The sequence below is a fragment of the Onychostruthus taczanowskii genome, unplaced genomic scaffold (genome assembly GCF_017590055.1).
Source record: "Onychostruthus taczanowskii isolate IOZ18803 unplaced genomic scaffold, ASM1759005v1 scaffold7, whole genome shotgun sequence".
Classification (NCBI taxonomy): Eukaryota; Metazoa; Chordata; class Aves; order Passeriformes; family Passeridae; genus Onychostruthus; species Onychostruthus taczanowskii.
The window spans coordinates 10828760-10837684 of NW_024504786.1; positions in this window are offsets into that span (position 1 = coordinate 10828760).

The following is an 8925-nucleotide window of genomic DNA, read 5'->3' on the forward strand; positions in this document are numbered from 1 at the left end:
GCAATCTGCCACCATAAAAATGGCAAAACTGGTCTTTCGTTTTAGCAAACAACTTTCTATTAAGGGTTGCTGCATTATATTGAGAAAAATATTTGCTCTTTGAACAAACAATGTTTTCCTGCTGAATGTCAGCTAATTGTGATATTTACTAGGAAATTTTTAAATACTATTAGTGTAATGCTGTTTCAAAAGTGAGATGAAAAAGGGGCTGTTTAAAATGCATTTTGTGTTCTTGAGATAATCCCAAGTTTACTACTATGGTGAGGAATAGCTGCAAGGAAAAAAACCAATCATGAGTTCCAATAGCCCTTGGCCATCAGCTTGTATTGAGGGTGTATCTCAGGTGGAAAATATTGCCCATTAAAGCTGTGCTGATTGGTTCAGTAACAACGTGCTTTGTATTCTCATAAAAATGACTGTTTATAGCTGTGTTGCTCCTTACCAGTGGCTGCAGCAATGTGGTGTGTGGTGGTGACAGGCATTGTGTGTCTCACAGGTTGTTGTCTTGGACACTGGAGCTGGGCAAACAATGGTTAAAATATCATGTTTGCTTCTCTGCATGGACCAACCACTATCACAACTTGCTTTCTGGTGACCATTAATACATCCAGTTGGATACTTTGGAGGGAGACCTTCTTATATTCTAAACAGAACAATTCAGATTATCAAGTAAACTGCTCTCTCTGCACCAAAATGTTTGCTGTTGATTTTACTCAGTTGTTTTGGGACCCCGTGCCCTTTGTGGGAGGAGGTCAGGCTAGTGAGCAGGACCTACACTTACTTATCATTGTAACTCACAGATTCCTTAACTCATAGTTTCTTCAGGCTTTTCCAAGCTTTCCTGGTTATTTCATTAGATCTCAATTTTTTTGGTGAAGGCTCAAAAGCAATGACAGCTTCATGTCTTTATCATCTGTTATTGGTTTATCCTTGGTAAGTACTAATCCATACTTTTTCTGTTTTTCAGTTCACTTTAACAGTGTCTGGGAAATCAAAGCATATTTGCTGTCTGATCCTTTTGTAGCTGATGCTCTGCTTTTGTGCAGATGGATGCAATACACATATGTGGTCCACAATTCCTGGCTCAAGAACCTTGAATGCTATCTCTGAGTACAGAGTTTGTTGGTTTGGTTTTTGTTTGCTCCCTTAAGGGTTGCCATAGGAAGAAGTTCCATCTGGCTCTGGAGAAATGCAGAAGTGATTTATGCTTAGAAGAGGTAGGCAGCGCAATCGAGGAACAGATCTGCTGGCAGAAACAGGGATTTGAGCAGAGCCTGAAAATTGTGCAAGCCCTAAACCATTAGGTCTTACTCAGTACAATTTATTCATAAGAAACAGAAAACAAACAAACATAATATTTGCAGCAAGTTACAGGAAGAATTAATAACACAAAAATGCCAAAGGTTGAGTCAATCACAATTGCTTGCTGTAATAGATCTGACCCTCCTCGTGTGGGGAAAAGCTTCCTGTAAACACTTTAGGAACTCCAAGTGATGATGCTTTAAGAACAAACCCACTCGTCCCTTTCTACTGCCTCCTGTAAACAAAATGACGTCTGAAGTGATTGGACAATGGTTAAGTATTAAAAATATAGTTTCAAATGCAATTAAAAATTGTTTATAATTAGGATAAGTTAAAGAGTGACACAGATATAGGGAAGATTTGGTTTCTTAGCAACACATTCATGGAGTCATTAAAAAAAGTTCTATGGTTGCAGGAATATAAACATGTATCTATCTAGCTGTTTAATTTCAGCACCATGGTTGCAAAATAAATACTTTCTACAGAAGTTTACAAAAATAAATCCATTTCATTTTTTTTTTTTTTAAAAAACAACCTTAATTTCAGTAGGAGGTTGACAAGTTAAAATACTTGAGGCAAAAATTTGTTACAGTAAACCATCTCTATGAAGCAGCTACCCTTGCCAGGAAAATAGATGTGTGTTTATCTAATTTCTTCTGAAGGCAGCAGCAGAAAAATACTTTTAATTCTGTTGTAATTCATAAAAAAGATATTTGTAATCTGAAACAATTTCTTCTTTGGATTGCATCTTTCCATCTGATTTTCACTTCAGACATGCTGAAGGCTGAACTGTGGGAAGTGAGGGCTCCAGCAGGGAAATGTAGAACTGTCCGTGCCAAAGCAGCCTGGTACCTAAGAGTGGAACTTTTGCAATAACACTTGGACAAGTGAGAAAGTCTAAATTTAATTTTAGGATTCAAATTTATTTTTATAATTTCTGAAAAGCAGAGACTTCCAATAATTTCTAGGATACCTTTAATGCACGAAGTTCCCCAGATGCCTGAAACACTACGTGCTGTCTGCTGCTCCTGATCTGTGTGACACAGGCTCAAGAGGAAGATGAAGAAGACAGAACTTTAATCCATCATTGCCTGGAACAATTCAACCCCTGCTTTCTAAAATGGTAATTTGACATTCTTCATCTCTGTTGAAAATATTCTGTTTTGTCTTTAAACTGAAAGAGGGAAGATTTAGATTAGATATTGGGAAGAAATTCTTTCCTGTGAGGGTGGTGAGACACTAGCACAGTTGCTCCGTGAAAATGTGGGTGCTGTATCCCTGGAATTGTTCAAGATCAGATTGGATAGGGCTCTGAGCAACTTAGTCTAGTGGAAGGTTATTTTCTGTTTCTTGCATGAATTTTCAGCCATGCGTCCCCAGTCAGACTTGTCGTCAGTGCAGCTAATTCTAATCTGTGTTTGTGGTTGGAATAACACAATTTCTTGTTGCTGTTCTTATTTTTTGACTTATTGCTGTGCTTACTTTTGTTACTTGTGTCTTCTGACAAAATCTTTGGTGCACTCTATATTTCTGATAAGTTTTTTGTGGTTACTCTTCTTGCAGCTGTGTTGCCTGCAACTGTGGGACTTCAGCACACAGTAAACCATTTAGTTCCAGCTTTGAGCAGTCCAAACCAAATAACCTCTTTGACTGCACATCCTGAAACATTTAACAGAGCACGTTAACGCTGCTCCTTTATTGTTTTACATCATCTCCTAGAAGAGAATGGTCACTTTTATGAGGATGTGAGAGCAGTATCAAATTTTAAACAACGTAAAATAAAATATCTCCTTCAGATTTGTCTCCTCCAAATGCACTGAAGTGTTACATGATTTTTTGTGAATATTTTTAACCTGGAGACACTTTTTACAGCTGTACTGCAGCCCATAGAATCAGAAGCTTGCAGACAAATAGCATATGGAAGAACAATGGTAAAAGTTTTTTAGGGAAAAGCTGAAATGAAAAATTTCTTCTTACTTCTTCTTCTTACTCATTTTCTTTCTGAGTAATTTTGAAAATAGTCTAAGGTGTCTGAATCTTACATATAGCACCTTACTGCTCCTCTGCCTCCCTCATTTACAGCCATCATGAAAGGACTTGTGCTGATAGTGAGGATTCTTGAGATATGCAGCAAAATCTCCAAGAAAGAAATTCTATCACTTTAAAAGTGAAATTACTTTGTTAAAAAGTAATTACAAACTGCATAAAGTCGTGGCAGCTCATTGTTCTCTGCTGCTGTCTGTTTGAGGAGCTAAGTCAAAGCAGCTCCAGGGTGTGCTTGGTGTGGCAGAGCCACAGGTCCCTGGCACCTCTTGGGGAACACATGCAGGGGATGTGGGGGGGGGACTAATGGAAGGAAGGAAGGAAGGAAGGAAGGAAGGAAGGAAGGAAGGAAGGAAGGAAGGTGGTCTGGATGATTTAACATGCAAAGCTGGACAGAAATATCAGTCTTTGTACATTAATCTTCTCTTCCAAGGAATCATTAATCCACTATTAAAACTGGTGTTTTACTGGTTCAGTTCCATGGAAGTAATAAAACAATTTTTCAGTATTTGCAATGTTTAGTATTTAATTTTGTGTGGTTTGCCTACTGCAAGCCTATTCCTCTTGTAACCGCTGTCAGAGTTCACATTGACTTTGATGGAATGGTTTTCAGTTGTAGAAGATTTGACAGAGCTGTAGCAAAGCATTCACTGCTTGAGGAAATACTGATACATTTTGAAATTACTTCCTTCTACCAGCTAATTTACACCTTGACACAAGATAATTCTACAAAATATCACTCACTGCTTCATTTCATTCCCAAATACATGTTCACATTTCATCATGTTTGGTTGGTGGGTTTCTGCTTCCATAAGTGTCATCTTGGAAAATAGCTTATTTCCCAGGAAATAGTTTACATGCTTTCAGTGATCTGAAGGGAATGCACTATATGATTGGCAAATACACAGAGAAAAAACAGGTTTCTCCCCAGAGCCTTTGCAAGCTATTTCAAAAAGTTTTGATTTCAAAGAAAGTAAAAAAAACCCTGCCAAGTGAAAGTTTGCATCATTCATACTTAAAATGTTACTTTTGTTCTTAAAGCACTTCAGGTCATCATGAGCTCTGCTTTTTGCTATAATTGAGCAGTGGTGGTTCTTCTGACTTATGTGCCTCTTCTTTATTAAGATTATCCAACTCACTGTAACTAATTTTAGAAGATGACATTTTTATCAAGGGAAAATGCATTATTGTTGCAGGGATATCCCAATAATGAACTGTCATTTACTGTGTCAAAAAGCTGTACTCATTTTTGGTCAGTAGTTTGTGCTGTGTATTGTTGTGCTAGTGCTGAAATGTCAGCAGTTCATGATAAATGGTCTGAGTCTAGGGTGGTAATCTGCAGAAAAATAACATCCTGAGTCAAAGCCTTGGTAAGGTCATATGTGAGTGCTGGTGGCTCCTGCCAGTGAGTAATTAGTGTTGTAAAGTCATGCATGCCATGGTTTGCTTTGTTCATTTTTCTTTCTCAGATACAAAAATTAGAAATGCCATTCTAATTTTAGAGCTGTGAATAACAGGAGACTCAACTCTGGATGTACGTGTCTGTGCACCACGTGTTTTCCAAAGAAATACAGAATTACAATAAATTTGTTTTGTAAAGGTTTAGCAATGAAATAGATTAGGAGTTGCCAGTGACATTCCAAGTTATTATTTGCATGCCTTTTTTATTTTTGTACCTAGGAAAGGCTTAAGAAATGTAAATCAAATAAAGAATCATGTCATGCTATTGAAAATACATGTCTAAGTCAGACCTCAGTGCAAATATGAGACTTGGATCCTGGATATGTTAATTATGAGATCACAGAACATCTGGAAAAATCCTGGATGACAAAACCAAACCAATAAGGCTAATAGTAGATTAAAAAAAAAAATAGTAAAACATTTCATTTGAAATACAGTTCTGTAAGAATCTGCTACCCAGAGGGCAGCACTAGTAATGTACTCGTTCCTCAGGGAGACTGAGGACACTTCAGAGTAATAAATAATTATAAATGTTCCTACTTACCTCAAGTCTTACTGACTATGCGCAGTCAGAACGAAGAAATTTCTCAAACAAGCCTGTGTGGAAGGCAGGGACAGCTCTTGGGAGCAGATCAGGAATTCCTTGTTTACTTAAGGCACTTGGTTTTCCTGTCCCAGATGACTTAATAAAATAATCCTGCAACGTGGTCAGTAATTTCTTGTCAAGGAGTTCACCTAGAATGTAACAATGTCAGAAAGGGGTGAGTACACACGAATAAAAAGTCTACAAAAGTTCAAAGGGCATTAACATTTTCTGTGGAAAGTACTACTGCTACTTTTGTGAATTTGAAGGGAAATTAAAGAAAGTCTGGGTGATTTTGTGATGGTATTTCTTCTGTTAGGTTCTACCTCGTAGGAGAGAAATATTCTTTTTCATTTCATTTGTTATGAAAGTGGGACTCCTTTCTGAGAGACCTCAAGTTCTATTAAACCACATATAGTAACAACGCCCCTTTGAATTAAGATTTATTAAATGCAAATGGTGCCCAATTGGGACTGAATAAATTATTTTTACTTATATGAAAAAAATTAAAGTGTATTGTTAATCATAGCCTTCTACAGAAGAAACTATCACAAAAGCAATCTATTAGAAAGAGGAAAAACTGCCCCAGCACTTGGTTCAGCACTCCTATTGCCAAACTGTCTTATATTTTCTATTTTTTCATCTTTCATCTACTTTTATGCCTCTTCTCCATTTTAATTGCTTTGTACTTTCATTGTCACTGGTGGGGATTTATGGCAGGAGTAATGAGAGCTGACCCTATTACCCTTCTGGTGCACTTTTGTGTCCTCGTTCCTTCCCCCAGCTGTCCATCCTCACTGCTCATCTTTGGGATGATGAAATGCTCATCTTCACTGTTTTGTTCATAAGAGCAGGAAGATCAATGCGAACTGTCTTCCAGAATGAAAAGTGATGTAAACCCACCACGTTAGAGCAGAATAAACAAGCTGAGGTCCATGAGCGATGAAGGGCTGGTGGCAGAGGAGTGAGCGTCACACGAGGCACGGCGCTCTTTGCGCGTCACAGCTGCTGTGCTCCCAGCCTGCCTGCTGTGCACACCCAGGAGTGCAGACAGCTGTTGGAGAATATTTCTTTTTGGAGGGCACGTGCTGGACAGAAGTAAGTCTCACCTGGGGGAGCATGAAAAGTGCCTGTAGTCGCAGACCCTCCTAGTGAGCAGAAGAGCTTTGCTGCATTTCCTCTGCACTTTGCACAGGGAACTACAGTGAGAACATGAGGGGAAAAGAGGACTGTGCCACTGATTAAAGGACTTTTATGAGCTGTGCTTGCTAAATTTTTTTTCTTCCCCTCCAGTGTTAACAAACATTTGTTACTGCTTGCAGACAAAATGAAAAATCATGGTCATGCTCTAAAAATGGATTCTCCAATGTCTTTCCAAATTGTCATAAACTCTGCTACCAGTTTCGAGTGGCTTGTTCTGATCTGGGGATGAGCTCTATTTACTGTGGTGGATTCCACTGCTACCAGCCCATGATGATTCACATCACAGGCTCTCATGAGTGCCTTGTGTCTGCTCGCCTCACTTTAATGCCTCGAGTAAACACCACAGCCCACAGCTGCACAGCCTGCCTAAGACGAAATAAATGTATCAGTGGGGTTAAAACAATGATGCTCAGTAATATCTCTTGTGTGGAAGACAGTATGTTCAAGTTTTGTCATCAGAGGAAAGGAGGGTCTGGGTGAGTTCTTCACTTATGGTTATGAGGGAAGATTCTCCTTACCTGGGGAAGATGAGTGAGTGACCCCATTCCCCCCAGATGTATTAGTTTATCCTAAACTTGTTCAATACTTGCTAATAGCTCTGTATGTATGAGGCAACATGCCACTCTTTTACTCTTCACCAAAAGAATTAGGGGGTTGCAGAAAAAATGCAGTCACAGAACAGAGACTCCACAGGTTTCTGGCTGTTTGTGCACCATTAAAAATGTACATTTCTGCCCTTTTGTTTAACTCTGCTCGTGGTTTTTTTTTTTTTTTTTTTTTTTTTTACTGGATAGAGTACAATTTATTTATATTTAAAATAATTTTTTATTAAAAATTCCCTACAGTGCCAGAGATCTGACAAATAATTATCAAAATATTTGAAATTACTCTAAAATTATTATTTTTATAACAAAATCCCATATGCATTAAAAGAACTAATTTGACAAGTGTCCTCTTGACACAACATGACAAAACAAAAAAAATAGATCCTCAGTTCCTTAAAAGTATCTCAAGGCTGTAAATGAACCCCTTAGAAGACTTTATTCTCTTTCATCCAACAACAAAACACAGACGCCTTCTTCAGTGCCCAAACTGGATGCTGTTATGCCAACATCCAAATCTTCATTCCTCCAGACTGCATATTTTCCTAATTTATTCGAAACTCTTTACATGAGAATTGTAATTAACTTGAATCTTTCTAGCTAATAGTGTTGAGGTACTCTAAGCAGAAGGAAAAAACAAGAATTACGGAGTGTGTAGAAGAAGCAAGACAGAATGAAGGTTTTCTTTAGGCAGCTTTAAGAGATTTTGAAAAAGAATGAAAATTAACATTATTATAAAAATACCCTCTTTGTTTATTTTCAAATTTTAGTACGGGGCACAAACTTCTATTCAGTCTCAACTAAGTAGTATATAATAAAAAAGTTCACTAGAAATTGAGTAAAAGTACACTAGAAGTGTATTACTGTTTTTAGTGGTCATATAACCTGTTTGTTGTACCGCTGTAGCACTCAGGGTAAAGTGCCAAGTGTAGAGTTCCCTAACTGTCCACATTGTTTTTCACTGTGAGATCTTGGGATTCTCAGTAAATGTAGAATGAGACACAGTGTTCTGAAGGCACTAGAATTCCTTTACTAGTTCTCTCTCTTTTTTTTTTTTAATTCTATTTTAATAGAAAAATGTGGCTTGAAATAACCTGAAAAGTGTGATACAGATTTATGTGAAGTGCAACTTCCCATTACACTTCAGAATTCAAAAATGGCTGAAACACAATTTATTTTACTTTTTCACTTATTAGTTGGTGTGGAAATTCAAGTGCTGTCCTCTGTGTTGATGCCACATTTGTTTTTTTTTTTTTTTTTTTTTTTTTTTTTTTCCTAATGTGCCAGGAAATGTGGCTTTTGATTCTTTTGGACATTTAGGAGTATATTCGGGCACTGAAGCCATAGAGGTCTTTTTTAATGATGGTCACTCATTATTTTCAGTGAGAATATAAAGGAATTTCCTTTCAGTTATATGTCAGTAAATCTGCAGATACTTAATGGTATAGCAGTCAAAACAGGCAAAGAGGCCCAGGTGATTTTCATTTAAAAAATATTATTCAAACTCAGCCACAAAAAAACCTATAAGCTTTTATATTTGAAAGGCAGAAGTCCTGAGGGAATGGAGGGTTGTATTTTTAAGTCTCCAGATGCCAGAGAACTCCTTTCACATCCCTCTTCAATCAAAGTAAGCTGATGTCCTTGTTGCCATCACCAGCTGTGGACACTGTGGGCTGTACAGCAAGGATGTGTAGTGAATGGAGCAGTATTTATCTCTCATGCCTTGAAAGA